At 38.4% G+C, this 23784-nt stretch overlaps 1 protein-coding gene across 1 annotated transcript in view; it reads right to left on the reverse strand.

Annotated features, from left to right (window-relative positions):
- Window positions 1-23784, reverse strand: part of PARD6G (par-6 family cell polarity regulator gamma) — a 166433-nt gene that overhangs the window by 129999 nt on the left and 12650 nt on the right. The gene's annotated exons all lie outside the window — the stretch shown is intronic.

The following is a 23784-nucleotide window of genomic DNA, read 5'->3' on the forward strand; positions in this document are numbered from 1 at the left end:
AATATACATTGAAAATTATTACATGTAATTGGGAAAATAAAATATCTTTGAATTAAAAAAACTGATCTTAGGATATATCAATCAGTGTTAGGAAGGACACCTTTTTCTAAGGAGATAAGAAAAGGGACAGAGACTGGAAGAAAGATTTATTCAGTCCTTTTAGTCGACACTCTTTGCAACTACATTTGTTGTTGGGTTTTTTTGTTTTTGTTTTTTGGCAAAGACATTGGAGTGATTTGTTGTTTCCTTCTCCAGCTCATTTTACAGATGAGGAAACTGAGGTAAAAAGGGTTAAGTGACTTGCCCAGAGTAGCAAGCATCTGAGGCAGAATTCTATCCATCTAGCTGCCTGAGGAAAATACAAATAATAAAATTTCTAAAACTGTTCCTGAATGAAGATCTCCTCTTTTAATATTTACAAAACAAATTTTTAAACATGACTTAATTTCAAGTGAAGAATTCAGAATCATAGTGCTGCTTCACTATTTTAAATGTTTTTAAACAAATCTAATGGAATATTTGGTAGTAAATGTAATTTATACCAATCACTTGCTTTGGGTTTTTAAAGTCGACAAAAAAAATCAAATCCATGCTGTGGACTACTGTGATTTCAGTTGTTATGAGGAGCAGTACAGATGACAGCTTGAAGAAATCTTGGACTTCATGGACATTCCATAACGGAATGAAGCCAGGGTTTGAAGGGAGAGTGTGGTTTGACCAAGCTGAAGGAAGGAGATGTTGGCTGTGTGGTCCAGCTTTGCCAAGTATCCAAGGAGCTGACAAGAGTGGGATATCACTGAGAAGATACTTCAATCAATTATCATGGCTTAGGTAGAGGGAAGGTCTTGGTTATCTGCTGCTGGACAGCAGATTTATCTACCTTACTCCCTAGAACGTTTGTGGATTAACTGGCTGTGTATAGGACTTGTTCCTGGCTCCTGTGACATCTGTGATCATCTTGGAGCACTGTGGACCAGTGTAGTGAGAATCCCACCTCTCCAGCCCGCTCTTATTCTAGAGATTTAGTTTAGTTTAGATCTTAGTTTAATTAAATCATTTGGGTTATTCCATAGTGTAGTAAACCCCTCTCTTCCACTTCCCTTACTTAATATCAATAAACCCAGTTTGTCTGTACTTCCTGTCTCCTCAGCCATTAAGAACTCGCATCTTGAAGTTATCTGCATCACTGGCTTTCCCTGGTTGATAGATTGTCAGTCAGCTGACCAACTGCCATTTCCCAAACCTCACATCTTTATTTGGTTTCCCTGTGTTTACCTGTTAGTCCTTCCCTTGTGAGGTGTGGGAGTGTCCCCAGTTTGTCTGGCATCTAGTTATTCCACTGTTCCCAGTATTTTCTTTTTCAGTTGGAATTCAAAAGACATCTTTGAAAATCTCCAGGTTAAAGTATGTTTGTAGAGTGGTTAAAATAAACTGGCACAATAAGACCAAAGTGATAATCAACAGGTTTTTATATGCAACCCATAAAAAACAAAAACAACCCTAAATAACCAGCTCTCTCTTTTTTCTATATAACTCTTAAAGCAATGAAAACTGTAGACATCTGAATTCACTTTTACTTTGGCCTCTCTCCAATTCATTCATTGATTGCAAACCATACCACAAGAGGAAATGCAAAGAAATCACTCTATAAATCAGAGGCATGCATGTGTGTGGATAGAAAGATAGATATCCTATTGTAGTTCAGTCATTTCAATCACCTTCAACTCTGTGACCCCATTTTAGGGTTTTCTTCATACAGATACAGGAGCAGTTTGCCATTTCCTTCTCCAGCTCATTTTACAAATGAGGAAACCAAGGCAAACAGTGTTTAGTGACTTGTCCAGGGTCACACACTGTCTGGGGTCACATTTGAACTCATGAATATGATCTGCGCCCAGTGCTCAATCCACTGTACCACCTTGATATCTATATTTATATCTACATCTATGCATGTCACAAACTACCAGAGAGGAAGAAATTCGAATTCACACTTACTTATGTTTAGGGAGTGATGGAGAACTTAATAACCAGAGCAAGGACTCTACCTACATTTGGAGGAAATTTGGCATGGCCAGACAGGATCTGGTCCACCATTGATAGCTTCCTATTTTTAATCTTGCTAACTTAGTATACTAAGTGCCACTGTTACTATGATGCTGAAATAACTCATGCTATCAACTCACCCTCAAAATTTAGTACCTTGGAGCAACACCTTGGCTGTGCTACCTTAGTTATGGTCTCTTGCCTCAAGAGTAGTCAGTCCAGGGGCAGTTAAGTGGCTCAGTGGATTGAGATCCAGGTCTACAGATCAGAGGTCCTGATTCAAATCTGGCCTTAGACACTTCCTAGCTGTGCCACCCTGGGAAAGTCCCTAAAATCCCATTGCCTAGCCCTCACCACATTTCTGCCTTGGAACCAATTCATGATATTCATTCTATGATAGAATGTAAATATTAAAAAAAAAAAACATTAGTTCAACCCCTTCCTTTATAGGGTAGGAAATAGGTTCAGATATTTGAAGGGTCTTGTCTATGGACTCACAGGTGGTCAGTGATGGTCAACTGGTCAATAAAGACTAGATTTCTACCTTGCCCCTATTGCTTGATAGAAGCCCCCCTTTTCTAAATTACACCATGATACTTTAAATTGTGATGCTCTACTGGACTGGAGAAGACTGACAGAGAAGATAATATATCAGTCGCAAGATATAGGGTTGGTTTACTCAGCTACGTGTCTGCGTGGCACATAATAGGTGCCTGAATCAAGCTAAGCTTGATAAATGTTTGTTGACTTACTGATCTCTCTTTATTTCTTGACCAGTTTATCTCACTGCTTAATTCCCTAGTCAGTTTTGCTTACATTTATGATACTGCTGAGAAAGGAGAAGTTTGGGAACAAAACCATAGCAGAGAGAGAGATGGTGGTGGTAACAGGCTCCAGAGAAACTTAGAAAAGAACATCTAGTAAGAGAAACAAAGCTTTCTGATTTGCTGCCCTTCTTCCCTCTCCACCACCCCACCACACATCCTTACAGAGACTGATTTTGGTCTATCTGTTGGGCATATGAGAAGAGTCAATCAAATGTTGACTCAAGCAAATTAACCCCAAAGATTCAGTCTCCCAACAATCTCCTGGGCTGAGGAGCTATGTGAGACCGCTCTGGCCAGGATCTTAACTCCTCTAGTCTCTGGGGACTCAAGAGGAATTGGCAGTAAAAATAAGGATTTGTCAAATGCTCAGCCACAGCACAATAATTTTTGCTGCATTTTCTTGGCTTCTCTTATGCCCTTTAGAACAAGGGTTGGATTAATTGATTTTAGATCACATAAATCTTACCTCATCAGTGTGTGTGAATCAGATGACTTTACAATCCAAATGAGTCTTATTTTCCTTACAGGATTCTATTTATATCTTGGATGTAATTAATGCCTACTTTGGGATGTCCAAAGGACTAATGTGTCCTTCCACACCAATCACTTCTAAAGCTACATTTTAAAATAAAGAATAAATGGAGAAATAAAAAGTACTAAATATTCTGATAATTGCCTTCCAAGCTGACTCAATACAATTGTACAGGTAGGAGACAGTGCCATACATTTATCCCTAAGCCTTCAAAAACTAGTTTTCAGATTCTCAGAGCAATCAGACCACAGTGCTCCCCAGGTTTCTGTAGATTCATTTCCACCTATAGAATTTTAGTGTTCCTTCCAGCTTTAGATCTTCTATTTCATGGAAGAACCCATTCTTTAACACCCAGATCAAATGCCACCTTTTCCTCAAAGCCTCTAATTATCCCCAATGGCAATGATATTTCTCTCCCCTCTTCCCTCTTCCCCTCCTTGCCTGGTTCACAAAAATTTTTATTCACACTAACTTCTATGAATTCAAGTGACAGTAGTGAATTTATCATAGCTTCCTAGTAGAATATAAGCTTTATATCCATCCAACCCCTAAAATAGAGCTCTGCACATAAATAACAACAGTAGGTGCTTAATCAATAAGGGTTAAAATCACCTAACCAGTTCCTATGTGTTTAATCAATGTTGAGCACTGTCCTTGGTACTTTGGAGATAATGAAAAAACAGAAGACTAGCACACTTTACAGCCCCCTTTCTTGCTGCCCCCCCAAAAGAGAAGAAGACTAGCAAGGAAAAGCATGAGCAAGTAAGTACAAATTAATCCAGTGCCACAAATGGAGAACCCTGGAGATACTAAAGTCAAGGAGATAGAGTTTAGTTTCCAATGGAAAATGGTCAGCAAGCTAAGATCTAAACTATGACTTACGCTTGCAATCATTACTACTTCTTATATTCATTTTTTTATAATGAAAAGAAGAATGTGCTATTTTTACTCTTCCTTTTCTTACTTCAGTTGAAGGAGTAGAGTCAAATATTAAAAAGGACATCTACTGCCAGCTTGGATTAAGGAGATCAAGGATTTAGAAGTAGACTCTTAGAGGTTATCTGATCTAACTTTTTCATTTGATAAATGAAGAAACTGAGGCTCAGACAAGTTAAAGGATTTGCCCTAATGGGCAGAAAGTGGCACAGCCAGCATTCAAACAGTTCTTCCAACTCCAAACCCACACATGTTCTTGACCATCCTGCTTAATAGGAAAGATGCTTAGAATATATGTGTGTCACAAAATGTACTAAGTTGTAACCTTTTGTGAATCACTTAAATTCTGTAGGCCCTAGGTTCCTCTTATGAAAAAAATGAGAAACTTTGACTAGATGGTCTCCCAGATTCCTTCCAGCTTGAAGGTCCTATGAAAATCATCATTGGCATCCTTCATTCTCAATAGCTTAGTTTATTGAGGCAGCTAGGTGACACAGTAGATAGAACACTGGGATTGAAATCAGGAAGATTATCTTCCTGAGTTCAAAGTGTGGGCCTAAGACATTTAATACCTGTGTGACCCTGGACAAGTCACTTAACATTCTTTGCCTCCATTTCCTCACCTGTAAAATGAGCTGGAGAGGGAAATGACAAATCACTTCTAGCATCTTTATCAAGAAAAATCCAAATTAGGTCATAAATGGGGTCACTAAATCAGACATGATTGAAATGATCAAAAAAAAACAAAAACACCATGATCCTTCAATTCTGACTGAAAGCAACTTCTTTATAGCCAAGGGTTTATACACTTAAAATCTTTGAGATGAGGTAAAAATGTATGCTGTTTCCAAGGCAAGGAGGCAGAGAAAGTTAATCAAAACTCTTAGCACCCCACAATCACAGACATTATGCCATCTTTGCACTTTTCTCTATTACTTATAGGCAAGATTAGATTTGTTTAATGTTGCTTTTTTTCATCATTGACTTGAAATCAGAGGGAAAGTACAGAAATCTTTTTATAAGTATAATGGAAAGAGTAGGGTATTTGGAATCAGAGGACAAGGGTTCAAATCCTGGCTATAACTTAATGCCTGTGTAATGTGGGCAGGGCCCATCTATGATCTCTCTGTGTTTCCTCACCTATAAAATGAGGGGGTTGGATTAAGCAGCCTCTCAGATTCCTTCTAGCTCTAAATCAATGATCACAGAGTCCAAGTCCAATATGTGGAGAAACCGTCAAAGCCAATAGATTCTGACATAAATTAGGTACTATATTTTGTCCTCTTTCTACTGAATCTTTGGGGGTCAACAAACTAAACTAAATCAAAGGTATCCATTAGAAAATGGAAGATTAAGGCACTTAATAATCCATTGTTACAGAGTGCCTGATTAAGCAGAGGTACTATTCCCTTTACAAATGTCCCTGTATGTGTACACATAAGCACATATTCACACATAAGGTAGTAAGGAGCAAATCAAGATGGCAGATTTACTAAGTTGGGATGAGGGAGATAGTGGGGACAATGACACAGGATGAGATGGCACTGACATCTTCTCTACTGGAGAGAGCATGGATGTATTTGGATTTTGTTGACATAATAACTAATGATAATAATAGCAGCTAACATTTAAAAGCTTATAAAACACTATGTTTTCTTATTTGATCACAAATCTTTTCTTAAATAAAACAGTATCATTTACTGGAATAAATGCTTATTTTTATTCAGTTGTCTCAGTCATGTCTGACTACTGATTGATAACTGTTTTATCTAAGAAAGACAATCCAGTTACACAAACACTGCTAAGAAGGAAACATAATCTAAAGAGCAAACTGTCCCCTGCTGCCAGTTTCCTTTTGATCATGTAGTCCTTCTCCCATCCTATGGCTCCTTCAGACATGAGTGCTACAGAGGATGTGAGTCAATGGGGTGGAGGCCCAACTTTGGTATTTCTTTCCATTTCTACACCTCTGGCCCCCACCCCTTCAGATGCTTCTGAAAGAGTTTCAAGATGGCACCTGTGCAATCTACCATAGCAGCAGGATTCATTTGGATTCCACTTGCATGAATCCTATCGGTCTTGCACAGAATGTCATGACTCTTCTGATCACCTGATCATTCCTTTTGCCTACACAAGGCACAAAATGAGAAATAGCCTGAATAAATCCCTACTTGGGGTGTTTTTCAGGGCTGATCATCTTCCATTGGAGTCCACTTGCCACCCAGCTCTCGCTCACCTGTGGCTACAAGAAGCTGTAGCATGTACAGCGGCCACATTCTGGTAAACCATCTGAGCAGATGGGCTAAACAAGGCTGAGGTTAACCAAAAGGCTTCATTCCCCACAACTCCCACCCTCTGGGGGACGGGGTATGAGAATAATCTACTTCAATAATCATAAAAGTAGCTGAAACAGGCACTGTGGAGTAATTAGAGCTTGATTAGATATTGAAGAAGTCAGAATCATCTACTGCAGTGGTTCCCAAACTTTTTTGGCCTACCACCCCCTTTCCAGAAAAAATATTACTTAGCCCCCTGGAAATTAATTTTTTAAAAATTTTAATAGCAATTAATAGGAAAGATAAATGCACCTATAGCCATCACTGCTCTCCTGGATGGCTGCAGCACCCACCAAGGGGTGGTGGTGCCCACTTTGGGAATCACTGATCTACTGCATCCTGAGCCTTCACCAGTCATCCCGACTCTTATCTTGCCATTGGACTTCGATGATTCTGGAAAGCATGGTGAGGCTGAGGACTGTGCAGCTCTGCCTCACTTAAATATAATTCATATTTGAGATGAAAGACATCACCCATACAAGATCATGTTGGTCCTCTTTGAGTTCAAAGAACAACCACCAATCAACGCTCAAGAAAATTATATTTTAATAAGACATCTATGATGATGTTGAAGAAATATGAATAAGTAACCATAACAAGAAAGCACCAGGTATTCTATCATTAGGAAGAAATTACTCCTTTCAGATTGAGAAGATCAGGGAATGTTTTACAGAAGAAGTGCTATCTGTGCCCTACAGGATGGACAGAAGTTCCATAGATGAGAAATGGGCAAAGTAGTAAACCAAGAGGGCGTTCCTGGAAAATGAAGAGCATGAGCAAAGTGTTTAAATAAACCCTTAGCCCTGGATGATATTAATAACTATAGAATCTTACAAGTATCAGGCTAAGGGTTTATTTAAACACAGGAGGGAAAACTGAGGAGAGAGGGTTAGAGTCTGGAGAAGCTGTTGCTAAGGGTGACTGGCCAATGTTGGCAATGAACCTAGAAGGTAAGATCAGGCTGAGGGAACCAGCCCCTCAGCCAGAGATAATTTTCACTGCCCTGATGTTAGGTGGTTCACCAGCTAGACAGATGAGGTTGATGAATTAGTTTAGGGGTGTCCCTGTTCCTAGGCTGACCTAACCTAATTTCCTACTAACAATCTACAACCCACACCTCCCTTCAACCTCCCCGGGGTCCCCAAGTGGAAGTCAAGGGGTAGCTGGGTATCTGGGTGAGGTCAAGGAAATCAGAACCCCCGGGTTGGTTCAGCTGGGGTATTTATAGTCCCAGCTCAAACTGTCAGGTCTTGGGACTGGCACTTGCTGGGCCAAAGTTCCATTCTCCTAACTGCCAGGAATGCCTAGGGTAATTTTGCAAATGCAAGAGATCTTGCATAAATCCTGCATTACAAGGTTTATGGGTAGGAAAGTACAAGGCTTGCCCCCCCAAACAGTAAACAGACCAATTTGGCTAAAGCATAGAATTTGTTGTGAGAACTTAGGGAAATATAAATAGAAAAAAGATTGAGGTATAAATCCTACCTTTTTTTTTTTTTTTACTAGCTTTGGGACTTCAAGCAAGTCACAGACCTTTCAGAGACTCAGTTTCTTAATTTGTAAAATGGGGGAAATAATATTTGTACTATCTACCTCACCAGGTTGTTCTGATGAAAATGTTTTGCACCCCTTGGAGTTCCACATAAAGTTGAAATTGCTGTTATTAAAGGTAGACTGAGCCAGACTATGAAAAGCCTTAAGCTCTAGGCTAAGGATAGATTCCTAGCATGAATGAATTAAAAAAGCATATATTAAGCACCCACGTTGTATCAGGCAGTCTTCTAAGTACAGGAGATACAACAAGCACAAAGTGTGACGGTCTCTAGCTTCAAAGAACTTAGATATTCTTGGGAAGATATATGACATCTTCAGAAATAAGTAAACAGAAAGAGGCAATGGGGGCTGGACCTGGCATTTAATCTGTATACAGGACTTCTACATGAGGAAATAGTCTCATTATCATGGCAAGTTGGCACCTATGTTCAAGTCCCACTTCTGACCCTTTGAGGGTAAGTGATCTTCCCAAGGTCATCCAGCCTGGATGGGTCAGAGGTAGGACTTGAACATAGGTCTTTCTGGCTCTAAATTCAGCTCCTATCCAAGATATATATACTAAATAAATTGGTTGCTCTTTTTGCCCCAAGAAGACCAAAACGATACCTTTGAGGGGATGATCAGGGTACATACAGTGTGTCTGGTTGTGGCTGAAACCAACATAAGCTTGCAAGGCTCTACCAAGGCACAGGCACAAATAGCCCATATGAACACTTGGGATGGAGATGTCTTTAAATATAAAAATCTTATGTTTCTTTTGACCTACTGCAATTCTGCCTCACTCATAAGGCACGACGATCCTTGTGTCTCCAGTACCTCACAGTGCTAGTGTCTCCGATATCTCACAATCGATACCAAAGTTCTTCAGAAAGACCTCTAGAGTCTCTTTGCATTGCTTCTTCTGACCTCTGTGTAAGTGCCTGCCTTGTGTGAATTCTCTGTAAAATAGTCTTTAGGCATTTGAACAATGTGGTCAGCTCATCAGAACTGGGCTCTCTGCAACAGAGTTTGAATGCTTGGTAGTTTGGCTTGAGAGTCCAGTATCTTATCTTGCCAGGAGATCTTCAGAATCTTCCTAATACAACTGAAATGGAAGTGATTCAGTTCTCTAGCATGGTGCTGGTAGACTGCCCAGCTTTCATTCCACAATGAGCTCAGCACAATGGCTCTGTATAACACCTTTAGTTTGGGAGGCAGCCTAGTACCTCTTCTCTCCCACATTTTTTTGTTTAGAGCCTCCCAAACACTGAGCTAGCTCTGAAAATATAGTCTATGTGAAAATCCCTGGAAAGTAAACTGCCAAATGGTTCAATATTAAGGAACTTATTAGAATAATTGCCCATATCAATAAAAAAAACAATGGAAACTATAATTATCTCAAATAGATGCAGAAAAAGCTTTTGACAAAATACAACACCCATTCCTATTAGAAACACTACACAGGAATACATAGAACATTCCTTAATTTTTTTTAAATTTTTATTTTGAATATTTTCCCCTAGTTACATGTTTCACGTTCTTTCCCTCTCCCCAAACCCCTTAGTCCCCCTTAGTTGATGCACAATTCCACTGGGTTTTATGTGTATCATTGATCAAGACCTAATTCCATATTATTGATAGTTGGACTAGAGTTAGAGTTATCGTTTAGTGTCTACATCCCCAATAATATCCCCATCAGCCCATGTATTCAAGTTGTTTTTCTTCTGTGTTTCTCCTCCCACAGTTCTTCCTCTGAATGTGGCTAGTTTTCTTTCTCATAAGTCCCTCAGCCTTGCTCTGGATCCTTGCATTGCTGCTAGTAGAGAAGTCCATTATGTAGAACATTCCTTAAAATGATAAATATTAGCTGTAATGGGGATAAACTAGAAGCCTTCCCAATTAAGATCAGGAGTAAACCAACCATGCCCATTATCACCACTACTATTCAATAATATACTAGAAAAGCTAACTATAGCAACAAGAGAAGAAACTGAAGAAATTAGAATAGGCAATGAGGAAATAAAGCTCTCTCTCGGCAGATGATGGGATTGTATATTTAAAGAATCCTAGACAATCAATTAAAAAACTAATCAAAACAATTAGCAACTTTTAGCAAAGTTGCAAGATACAAAATAATCCCACAGAAATCATCAGCATTTTGCTCTATTATCAATAAAGCCTAACAACAGCAAGAAATGAGAAAAAGAAATCACTTTTAAAATAATTGCAGACAGGGGGCAGCTGGCTGGCTCAGTGGATTGAGAGTCAGACCCAGAGACAGGAGGTCCTGGATTTAAATGTGACACCAGACATTTCCTAGCTGTGTGACCTTGGGCAAGTCACTTAACTCCCATTGCCTAGCCCTTACCACTCTTCTGCCTTAGAACCAATACCTAGTATTGATTCTCAGATGGAAGGTAAGGGCTTAAAAAAAATTATTGCAGACAAAATAAAACACCTGGGAGCTTGCTTCCCAAAAAAAACCCCAGGAACTATGTAAATATGACTACAAAATACTTCACATAAGAAGTCAGATCCAAACAATTAGAAAAACATTAATTGCTCATGGATAGGCCAAACTAATATAATAAAAATGACTGTTCTACCTAAATGAATTTACCTATTTAGTATCATACCAATCAAATTTTCTTTCATAGAATTCTTTCTTAGATTCTTTCATAGAATTAGAAAAAATAATAAAAATTCATCTGGAAGAACAAAAGATCAAGAATATCAAAAGAATTAATAAAAAATATGAAGAAAGGTTGTCCAGTTGCATAGGATCTCAAAGTATGTTATAAAGTGGCAACCACGGGGGGCAGCTGGGTGGCTCAGTGGATTGAGAGCCAAGCCTAGAGACGGGACGTCCTAGGTTCAAATCTGGCCTCAGACACTTCCTAGCTATGTGACCCTGGGCAAGTCACTTAACCCCCATTGCCTAGCCCTTACCACTCTTCTGCCTTGGAGCCAATTCATAGTATTGACTCCAAGACAGAAGGTAAGGGTTTAAAAAAAAATAAAATAATGTGGTAACAACCAAAATAATTTGGTACTGGCTTAAGAAATAAGAGTTGTGGATCAGTGGAATAGATTAGGCATTCAAAACAGTAGTAAATGACTATAGAAATCTAGTGTTTCACAACCCAAAGATTTTGGCAGAAGAACTCAGAATTAAACAAAAACTGCTGGGAAAACTGAATGTCATAACTATTATCAGCAATGCAAGGATTCAAGACAACTCCAAGGGACTCCTGACTCAAAAAAGCAACCTACTTCCATAGAAGGACTGAAGAATCTGAATGCAGATTGAAACATATTTTAACTTTATTCCCTTCCTGCTTTTCTTGCATATATGTATAACGTATAACATATTCCCTACCATCTTGGGGAAGGAGGGAGAGAGAGAACATAAATTGCAAAATATTGGAAAATGATTATTAAAAACTATATGTAATTGGGAAATACATGTGTGTGTATCTATATCTAAATCTCCAAGGTTAAGTGAACTTATTCACAACATTCAAAATTTATCCATTTGCTGTAGCCAATGGTTCCACATATGGGTGGAAGGTGATAATGCCAGGCCAAAATTAACCCAAGTGGCAGAGAAATGATCCAAATTCTGTTGCATGTATCTCAGCCTCAGAGGTTACACTGATTGCTCAAATCATCTCCCTATCTACTATATCAGTATATATAAAAAACAAATTACAAAGTGATGATGGGGGAAGGAGGAGGGTCACTAATTAATGGGGAAAGAGCTCTTAAAGCAGGTGGCACTTGAGGTCACCCTTCTGGGGAGGCTGAAATTCCAAACAGAAATGTGAGAATTTTCCAAATGCTATGAACCACATAGCCAAAGGCATTGAAGTAGAGATGAAAATGTCTATGATGTAGCATAGAGTAACATATAGCAATGTGTGATCAGCATGGAAAGACAGGCTGTTATCTGGTTGTGAAGGACTTTAAATGTTTACCAGGAGTTTGTACATTATCTTAGAGGCAACAGCAAACCACTAAAGTTTTTTGAGTAGGAGAGTGACATGGTCAGGTTTTAGGAATCAGTAGCAGTTCCTAGGCGCTTTTCCAGAAAAGAAACAAGAGGGGGCAGCTGGGTAGCTCAGTGGATTGAGAGCCAGGACTAGAGACGGGACGTCCTAAGTTCAAATCTGGCCTCAGACATTTCCTAGCTGTGTGATCCAGGGCAAGTCACTTAACCCCCATTGCCTAGCCCTTACCACTCTTCTGCCTTGGAGCCAATACATGGTATTGACTCCAAGATGGAAGGTAAGGGTTTTAGAAAAGAGAAAAGAAAAGAAAAGAAAAGAAAAGAAAAGAAAAGAAAAGAAAAGAAAAGAAGAGAAAAGAAAAGAAGAGAAAAGAAAAGAAGAGAAAAGAAAAGAAGAGAAAAGAAAAGAAGAGAAAAGAAAAGAAACAGAACTTGAGGAAAGCCTAGGAGTTCCAGCCTTAAAACTGCAGAGGTCTGGTTTAGGGGCATAATTTCATCCATCTGAATCATACTTGGTCTTGACACTCCTAAAAGAATAAGAGCAGTTCCCCAACTAAAACTATATGGCAATCCCTCACTTTCATTGTTCTGGTTGTTTGGTCATTTTCCATTCATGTCCAACTTTTCTAATTCCACTTGAGATTTTCTTGGCAAAGATACTGGAATAGTTTGCCATTTCCTTCCCCAGCTCATTTCACAGATGAGGAAACTGAGGTAAACAGGGTTAAGATAAATCTTCTTGATTACAGGCTCAGTGTTCTATTCACTGAACTTATTTAAAAGTCAATGAAGGAATAATTAATGGGGCATTCAAAAATATATTCTTCATATCAAATGGCAAAGCCAAGAGATTTACTCAAGAAAACTAATTAATAGTCTTGTAGCCTTTGCAGCATGCACAAACATTCCTTTGGAAACAGATGATAATGGGCATAAGTTGGGAATTCCCTAATTTTGAAGGGAAAAATCACAGGTGTTTCTTGTATCTTGCCCAGGTTCACTAAAAATAATATTTACTCAAGGCTTTAAGGTTTATAAAGTCCTTAAAAAAAAACCCTTACCTTCTGTCTTAGAATCAACACTAAATATTGAGGCTAAGGCAAAAGAGTGTTAAAGGTTAGGCAATTAGGGTTAAGAGACTGCCCAAATATAGAGTTGGAGAAAGAAGATTTTTTTCAGATGATGAAATTGAGCCCCAAAGAAGATAAGTGATTTATCCAAGGTCATGAAGGCTGTACATGTCAGAAGCAGTAATTGAATCTAATCCCTGAACCTGAGTCAATGTTTTTCTCACGGTCATCATATATATAAATATGAACAAGAGCCATTCCCAAAGAATAGATGGTAAAAGGGTATGAAAAGGCAGGTTTCACAAGAGGAAATGCAAACTACTAATAAGCATATGAAAAAATGCTTACAATCGCTTACAATAAGAAAGGGCGAAGTTAAGATGACTATGACTGTGAGGCTGAGATATCATCTCGCACCTCACCCCTAGCAATGAGATGAGAAAAGACAAAAATGATCCATGTTGGAAGAGCTGTTGAAGACAGACACACTAATTCACTGTTGATAGGGCTGTGAATTGGCCTATCTGTCCTAGAAAACAGTTTAGGATTACACTGTACTAAAAAAGGTCGCTAAATTTTACATGATCTCTTACCCAATAATACCACTATGAGTCATATACCCTAAGAAGGTTAAAGGCAAATGAGAAAGTTCCCATAAATACAAAAATATTTACAGCAGCACTTTTTTTTGTAATGTTAAATAACTGGAAGGAAAGTGTGTGCCTATAAATTGGGAAATGACAACAAATTGTGTATAATGGAATATTATTACACCTTAGAAAATGATAATACAAAATCTTAAGAGAAACTTAAAAAGATATATAAACTGAGGCAGAACAAAGAATAAGTTGCAAAATGACTAATTGTGCAATATAATAATGTAAGGTGAGCATTCAAAAATATACAAAAAATATTTTTCTAAAATGTAAAGGCTTAAAGCAACACTAAAAGACTTCAGAGCTCAAATCTCTGCAGTATTTAATCATTTCTTCAGAAGACTTGATGATAAAAGCACGTCTCCTTTCTGTCAAGAGAGAGATGGTGGATGACAGATGCAATGATTCTTTAAAAGTGCATAAATAAAACATTTTTTAATGGAATGCTCTATTCTATTACCTTGCCCCAACGAAATTTTACCCAACCTTTAAGGCTCAGCTCAAATGCCACCTCCTCCCTTATTCCCTAGATAGAATTGACATTCTCATTGCACTTTTACATTCTAACCTGTGTTGTAGTTCTCTTACTAAGCTATATATAAGTTGCATACAACCAGGGACTATATTGTATTTATGTCTTGATATCCTGTAGGTCCTAGAATGGCACTTGACATATGCTAGATGTCCAGTTAAATATCTTTGGAATTGATAGGAAGATCTTGTGTGCAGAATTTGGGATCAACATGGGAAGAATCTCCACAATGTCACTATAGAACTCTAAGTATCTCCTCTCTGTGCTCTAGGAAATTCGGGAAGATTCTAGATTCTTGGTTCCATCTTAGGTCTTTGAGGATAGTAGAAAGGGCTCTTTCCTGAAGCTTTGGACACCAAAGTTTGAGACTAATTATACCTCAGAGGTCTTTCCTCTTGTCACTAGGGATCCCTGGCTGTGCATTTAGTGCCTTGAGAATATGCACTCTGAGGCCACATTCCTTTGTCATTTGTCCACCATCATCAGCCAAATGATGTGAGTTTTCTGTACATGACACCTTCTAGATACACTACATACTTATGGTACTTGTCAGCATTGTCCAGGTCAGGCAATGTACTTTAATTGCTGGCTTTCTTTTGGGCTTGTCATAGACCTTGTACCCTGCCCAGGCACCTATCAACTATGGGGCAGAATCCCAAGGAAGAATTTTAGCCATCATCTCATCAGAGAAGCATTTGTAAAACTCCTTTAGACAGAATTCAAGTCATTTAGGCAATAAAGATAGAAGATTCTACTCTTCTCCACAGCTAAGCTGAAATCCCAGGTCTAACAAAGGTGGAAAGAGGTCAGAGAAAGTCTTACAGATGCCAGGTCAGAATAAAGTAGCATACCATGATACAAAGATACATAGCAAAATAAATAACTGCTTTAACAATAAAAAAAAAAAGAATAAAGTAGCATAAAAGGTAAAAACATAAAAAGAGTCCTTCCCACCTTTGAGGTAAAATACCCATTCCAATTTCTCAGAGAGTTCACCCGCAAATCTGTTTCTGCAGTAAAGCTTCTTTGTCCTGCCTGACTGCCCAACCACACACTTTCCAATAATCTCATAGGCAATACCGTGGTTCGGATTTAAAGGACAATTCCAGGGAGCTTGACAGCCAATTCTCACTGAATCATACTATTTCAGAGGTGGAATATAGAGAACAAAAACAACTGAATCAAAAGCTGGATGGATACTTAAGGACTCCCTCCTTTGAGGAACTTAAGACTCTGAGTGATAAAGTGACTGGTTGTAGAAAGAGGTACATAATGGGCAAGATAACAGAGTAGTCAATGTCCCAAATTAAAAACCGGACAAAGAGGAAATGCAACAGCTCTATGGCAATGAAAGCTAAATCACAAGATAAGACATTAAAGGAGCTTCATGAAATGACAGCGAACTTTAAAAGTTTCTATTTATTTCTATTTATAAATATTTTATTTATTAACCTTCCCCAGCCTGGTCATCAAAAATAATCTCATAGACTTGTGTTTCAGAGTCTGACTGGAGACTCCTGTATGGTTCCCTCCTAACAGAGACTTACTCTGAAAATCCTTCCCCAAAAAATGAAGGACGTTGACATTGATTTTGCATAGTAAAACAAAAAAACAGAGTGCATCAAAGGAGTGCAATCATTTTGGGTTAAGGTGGAATGGGCAGAAGAGAAGCAACATCACAGAAGTTGCTAAAAGCAAAGTGCTTCTATGCAAAATGGAAAGGGAACTAGAAAGCCTAACCTAGTTTCCAAATAGTTTGTTCTAAGCTGGGAACCAATCAGAACCTAGCATCCCTCAGCCTCAGGGATCCAATATGGTGGGGGAAAAAAGGAGTTCAAAACATCAGTGAAAGGACAAGGGCCAAAGAGTAAGGAAAGAAGTTACTGGGAATTCAAGGCATCCTAAAATACAAAAATGTTCAAAAAAGAATAGATGGGGGCAGGTGGGTAGCTCAGTGGATTGAGAGCCAGGCCTAGAGACGGGAGGTCCTAGGTTCAAACCCGGCCTCAGCCACTTCCAGCTGTGTGACCCTGGGCAAGTCACTTGACCCCCATTGCCCACCCTTACCACTCTTCCACCTATGAGAAAATACACCGAAGTACAAGGGTTTAAAAAAAAAAAGAATAGATGGTTAAGCCTGACACCCAGGCAGAAAAACCAAAGTTAAGACAGAGAGAAGGAAAAAATACTACAAATCTTTAAAAAGTTCAAAACACACTAAAGAAGTATTATACTATGAAAGAAAATGAATCAAAAACTCTCAAAGAATAAGAAATCCCTGTGAACTTTCCATAGATCATAGAATAAAACCAAGGAACTTCAGAACAGATCAAAAGATAAATCTTTTTTTTTTTCTAAAGAAAATATTAGGGTAGAAATTAGGTCAGAAACCAACAAGCTCTAAGCAGCATTCATAAAGACTAACAACAGAGTAGAAAACTTAGTATATATGAAAGCAGATCTTTCCAAAGTAGAGGAGGGAGGCCCTTGGGGAAAAAAATGACAGATTTAGAAATTAAAAATAAACAAATGAAAGAAGATTTGACAGAAGTTAAAAAATACTTTTGAAAGAACATATGAATTATACATAATTCAAATCAGTCTATCCTGAAGTTAGTATGTGCATAGAGTAAGGATAATAGACATTGCAGAACCCACCCCCAAGTTATGTTTTTTAAATGGATTATAAATAGAACCAAAAATATATCATATTGAATATAAATGATAAAATATCAATTTATCAAATCCACAAAATAATCCCATGTGTGAAATTCTGAGATTAAAGTCTGGAATTGCAATGCCAAGCAAATTTTTGCAAGCAAGCAAGCAAGAGAAAGGTATTTAGCTATGAAAGAACCTTAAGCTGAATAACCCAGGATTACTCTGCAACTAGGAAAAAAAATTTGAGAAAAGCTATTCTAAAAAGCAAGAGAGTTTAAGATGCAATCCTCAAAAGCCAATCCTATCAATGGAAAAAGAACTATCAATTAAAGAGATTTGAGGAATTCATGACTCAAACAAAATAAACTAAAACAAAGAAATTATGAATATTTTAAGTGGCAAAGGCAAAACTTCAAACTAGGCACCTGATGCAGGACTCTTCACTGTACTAGTATCTTAATTTTTCTTAATTACTGATGGAAACTGGTTGGAGTAGGAAGAGACTTTATCACCTTTATTTTATTGGAGACAGGTAGATGGTACAGTGGTTATAGCAATAGATCTTAGAGGAAGAAAATCCTGAGTTTAAATCCAACCTCAGACATTTACTAGCTCTATGACCCTGAGTAAGTCACTAAATCCCTTTTGCCTCATTTTCCTCAAATATAAAATAGGGGTAATTGCAGGATTGTTGTGAGGCTACTGCAATTGTCAAATTGAGGGATAAAGTGGATCTGGATCATGGCAGTAGAAATGGAAAAGGGAATAATTAATAAAAAGGCTGTAGAAGTGAAAGGATGGGTCACATTGTATGTGGAAGGTGAAGGAGAGTGAAAAGAATCAAAGTTGATGCTGAGGTTTCAAATCTGGCTGACTAGGAGAATGGTGGTAGGAGCTACAGTTTTAAGGAGAAAGATGGGAAAAAAAAAATCTGTTTTGAGACATGTTGTGCTTAAGATATCATTCAATCATACAGGGTGAATCACAGAATCAGATTGGAAGGGACTTCAAAGGCCAACTAGTTCAACCTTTACCCAAACAAGAAACCTTCCCCTTTACAATATATGTAACAAGTAGTCATCCAGAATTTTTTGAAGATATCTATTGATGGAAATTCTACTACCTTTGAAAGCAACCTACTCTAGCTTTAAATACTAGAGTTATAAAAATTTTTCCTTTAGATAAAGCCTAAATTTGCATCTTCCTAGTTCTACTTCCTGGGCAAACAGAAGGAATCTAATATTCCCTTTTCCATGTGATAATTCTTCAATTACTTGACTACAATTATCATGCCTCCTTCTCCCCTAATCTTCTCTTTCCCAGGTCAAATATTTCCAGTTCCTTCCATAATAACATCTGGAACTCAGGAGAGGTAAGGACTAAATATACAAATTTTTGGAGACATCATTATAGTTCATGATAAAATGTTGGGGAGAAAGAAAGGATGAAAAAGGTAAGAGATGAAGGGAAAGACAAGAGCTAAAGACAAAGCCTTCGGGGAGAATTACATTAAAGGAATAGAAAGGGGAAGAAAAATTAAGTGGATGTCCATCATTTGGGGAATGGCTAAACAAATTGTTATCTATGATTGTAATGTAATACTACTGTGCCATAAAAAGCAATGGGCAGGCTAGTTTCTTTTTTTAAACTTGGAAAAAATTACATGAGATAATGAACAGTGAAATGAGTAGAATTGAGAGAACATTATACACAACTCCAGACAGAATACTGGAAGAATGAATTGTGAATGTTATCTCCAGAGAAGGAACTAAAGGTGAAAACATGAAAGACTTAATTTATATGAACATGTCAGTCTGCTGGATGATACCTTTTGTGATATAGGGAGAGAATGAGACACTTGTAGATAAATTCTACAAAGAAAGAAAGAAAAGAAAGAAGTAGAAAATGGGATATCTAGAAGGAAACAGAAACAAGCAGGAAAGCTTTGAAAGTTTCATACGGAATTTGTTATGTAGATACGAAGAAAAGTTAAACATTTAAGGGACTTAAGATTTCATTTATGTATAATCTTTTTCTTTGTACATGGAAATGCTTGTTTTATCTGGTTTTGCAAAATTTGGAATTAAAAAATTGGGGGGGGGGGGAAGAAATGATCATGGAGAAAGATAAAGAACCAGTCCTCAAAATCAGCCTTGATCACTCTGTGTAGAACTCAGGGCCAGGGAATCATCTAGCTGGTTTATAATGTTAACAAATGCTTTGATGTAAGAAAAAAAGGCTAAATTTTGGGAAGAGGAAAGATGATAGTTCCCTAATAGAAATTAATGGCAGTTTTAGTCTAATGTGTGTTGTTTGCATTCTGCTTTAAAGCCAGACCGGTCCAACTTATCCATAAAGATGTTAAAGGTTTTTCTGGCAATCCTGACGGCTACATGTAAAGAGCAATGTGCTTTTACTCCTCCTTCAAAGGCCAAGGTGGCAGCCAAGCGCTCATGGTCGGACCCTCAGGTGGCCCGTATTAGACACAGAACTCGTGCAGTTCCATCTCGGTTCACTTGCTTGAATTCTTCCTTATTGATATTTTCAAAATTTATCCCAAATCAAAGATAATAGCTTAAGGGAGTAGGGAATTCCAAGTTTAGGTCTGATTTGAAGATGGATAAAGTATACGCTACTAGGCTACTGACCTATCCTGAGTAAGCAAAGTATTTCATGGGGTTAGAAAAGTCTGAAATCTCCATTGGTCCAACTACAAAAATCAAGCATTTATCTGGAAGATACCTGCCGCGTTTCTTGACTTTAAAGGGAAGTGTTCTGGCTTAAGAGAACTGGACTGAATTCCATTATCTATAGGCTATTATTATCAGAATCAATCTCACTTTACAAAACTGTGGTGGTTCCTCAGAGCCATAAACCCAAGAGACTATATATCAGATTCAGTGTTTCCTACTGACAATTTTATTTTTCTCTTAAACATTTCATTGATGTCTTTTGTCTTCTTTTCACAGAAACCTTCCTTAGCAATGCATATGATATTATATTCTACCATATTGCTTCTTCAATTCCATAGCAAATTGGTATCAGTATTCAAAATTTTTACTTAACACCAACAATCTTGAATTGATTCCTTAATTCCTCTCTCATTAAATTGTGTTCTTTTTAAAAATTATTATTATTTAAACTCTTACCTTCCATTGTAGAATCAATACTGTGTATTAGTTCCAAGGCAGAAGGGCAATAAGGGCTGGGCAATGGGGGGTTAAAGTGACTTGCCCAGGGTCACACAGCTGGGAAGTGTCTGAAGTCACATTTGAACCCAGGACCTCCCATCTCTAAGCCTGGCTCTCATTCCTTTGAGCCACCCCAGCTGTCCCTGGGACCTGAATTCTAATCCCAATCTTGCCACTAGATAGATTTCCAGACTTCTTTAGGATTCAGTAAAATGACAGGTTTGAATTAGATGGTTTCTAAGGCACTTTTTATCTCTAAATTATATGTTTCTAACAAACACTAATTGAGCACCTACAATGCATAATATCCTATTCTAAAGTACCATAAAGAATACAAAAAGACACAGCCTGATGTGTCCAGTCATAGCTGGGATGATGAGCCATATATTATAGCTGAGTAAGGAAAAGATGTCAAATGAATTTTGCCTATGTGTTACACAGGAGTTTGGTAGAAGCCATCACTTTGGATTTGAGTATTAGATATCTAGTCTAGAAGTCCTTGAAAAATGAGCTTAAATTTTTTTTGTTAACTATATTTCAATACAATTGGTTTTGTTTGTAAACTCATGTATTTTATTTTGTACATTTAAAATCATAATTCTGAGAAGGGGCTTCACAAGACCACCAAAGGAATTCATTAGGAAGTCAGCAGAAAGGGAGCAGTTGGGTGGCTCAGCAGACTGAGAGCCAGGCCTAGAGAGAGAAGGTCCTGGGTTCAAATCTGACCTCAGATACTTCCTCTATGTGTGACCCTGGGCAAGTCACTTAACCCCCATTGCCTAGCCCTTACCACTCCTCTGCCTTGCAGCCAATACACAGTATTGACTCTGAGATGGAAGGGAAGGGTTTTAAACAAAGTCAGTAGAGGGGAGGCAGCTAGGTGGCTCAGTAAATTGAGAGCCAGGACTAAGAGAAAAAGGCAAGTCCAACTTTGGACACTTCCTAGCTGCGTGACCTTGGGCAAGTCACTTAACTCCCACTGCCTTGCCCTTACCACTCTTCTGCCTTGAAACCAATACTTAGCATAGAATCTAAGATGCAAGGTAAGGTTTTTTTTTAAGTTAGTAGAGGTGATGGAATACTCTTACGCTATAAAAAATGACTAGCAGGATACTTTGAGAAAAACCTAAGACTTACGTGTGATACAAAGTGAGCAAAAAGCCAGGGGATCATGATCCACACTAACTACCATACTGTCCAAGAATCAAATGTGAAGGACTTGGCTATTGTCAGCAATACAACCATACAAGACAATTCCAAAGGACTCTTGATGGAAAATGCTATCCATCTCCAAAAAAAAACATGATGGCGTCTGAAAGCAGATTGGAAAATAATTTTTAGATTTTATTTTTCTTGAATTTTTTTCTGTGTTTCCTTTTTTTTTTTTTTAAACCCTTGTACTTCGGTGTATTGTCTCATAGGTGGAAGAGTGGTAAGGGTGGGCAATGGGGGTCAAGTGACTTGCCCAGGGGTCATACAGCTGGGAAGTGGCTGAGGCCGGGTTTGAACCTAGGACCTCCTGTCTCTAGGCCTGACTCTCACTCCACTGAGCTACACAGCTGCCTCCTCTGTGTTTCCTTTTGCAACACATGGAAATAAGTTTTGCATGATTGCACACATATAATCTATATCAAGTGCCTGCTTCTCAAGGAGGGGGAGGGAAGGAAGGGAATTTGGAACTCAAAAACTATGAAGAATTATTTAAATTGTTTTTATGTGTAATAAAGAAAAAAATAAAATTGCATTCTTTTAAAAAAATCAGTGGAAGGGGCAGTGAAGTAGCACAGTAGATACAGCACCAAGCCTGGATTTGAGAAGATCTGGGTTCAAATCCGACCTCAAAAATTCCTGCCTATGTGGTCCTGGGCAAGTCACTTAACCCCAACTACCTAATCCTCACCACTCTTCTGCTTTGAGAGCAATATTTACTATTGATTCTAAGACAGAAGGTAAGGGTTTAAAAAATAAAGTCAGTCTAGATGGGATTTGAAATCAGAATTGACAGACAAATGGGATTTCAACAAGCAAAGAAGGGTAGAGAAGGCATCTGAAGTGGGAAATGGGGTGTGAAAGGGAAACAACGTGTAAAATTTGTTCTGAGGCACACAGGTCAGATTGACTTGACTCAAGAGAAGGATTTATATATAAGGAAGAAAGCTGAAAAGTTAGGGTGGGACCAAGTTGTGGGAAGCCCTGAAGTAAAGGAATCTGGACCTGATCTTGTAGACATTGGAGACTTTTTCCATAGGGTAGTGACATGATAAAAGTAACATCCATGATGGACTGAAGTTGTCAGAGACCAGAAGCCAGGAAGCCATTTGGGGGGATTCCAATAGTCTGGAGGTGATAAAAGACTCCAATAATCTGGAGGTGGTAAAAGTGAATTATCTCTCTTGTCCCAGCTTCTCTGCTGACCTCCAGTCTCACATCTTCAAGTGCCCCTCAGATATCTTAAATTGGTTGTTCATTAGACATCTTAGATTAAAACACGTCCAAAACTGAATTCTCTCTTTCCCTCTAAACTTTTCCCCATTCCTCCCCGCCCTGCCTACCTTCCCTTTTACTGTAGAGGTTAGCCCCATCTTGCCAGGCTTCAGGCTCACCACCTAGGAGTCACCACACCCCATCATCCAATCTGATGCCAAGATCTGTTGATTTCACCTTTGCAATCTCTCTCCAATATACACCCTTTTCTCTCCTCAGGTGCAGGTCCTCATCAACTCACCTGTATACCACTGCAATAGCCTGCCAGTGATCCGCCTGCCTCGGGTTTCTCCCCACTGTAATTCCTCCTCTAGTCAGCCACCAAAGTGGTTTTGTCACTACTCAATAAACTCTACTGGCTCCCTATTGCCTCCAGTATCAAATACAAAACCCTCTGTTGGGAGCTACAGCTCTGTACAAACCTATACGCTCCCATTTCCCTACCTTTGCAGTCTTCTTACACCTTATTCCTGACATAAATTCTTCCATCCTGTGATGCTGGCTTTCCGGCTGTTCCACAAACACTCATCTCTCACCTCCAGGCATTTCACCTGTCTGAAATGCTCTCCCACCTATTGACTTCTTTAAGTCCCAACTAAAATCCTATCTTTTACAGGAAGCCTTTCCCAAACCCTCTTAAATCCAGGGCCTTCCCTCTGTTAATTATTTCCTGTTTATCCTGAATATGGTTTGTTTGAATATTTGTTTGCATGTTGTCTTCCCCATTTAGATTGTGGGTTTCTTTGAGGGCAAGGACTGTCTTTTGCCCATGTTTGTATTCTCAGTGCTTTGCCCACACCGTAAGTGCTCAATAAATGTTTATTGATTGATAGTAGAGAAAGAGATAAGAATGGACATGAGAAATTGCAAAGGAACACTCTACAGGGAAAGGCCTATGTGAAAATATTTGGGAATCAAAATTAAGGCATAAAAGCTAAAATATACATTAATAAATTTCCATATGACAAGGTGTG

The sequence above is a fragment of the Gracilinanus agilis genome, chromosome 1 (genome assembly GCF_016433145.1).
Source record: "Gracilinanus agilis isolate LMUSP501 chromosome 1, AgileGrace, whole genome shotgun sequence".
Classification (NCBI taxonomy): domain Eukaryota; kingdom Metazoa; phylum Chordata; class Mammalia; order Didelphimorphia; family Didelphidae; genus Gracilinanus; species Gracilinanus agilis.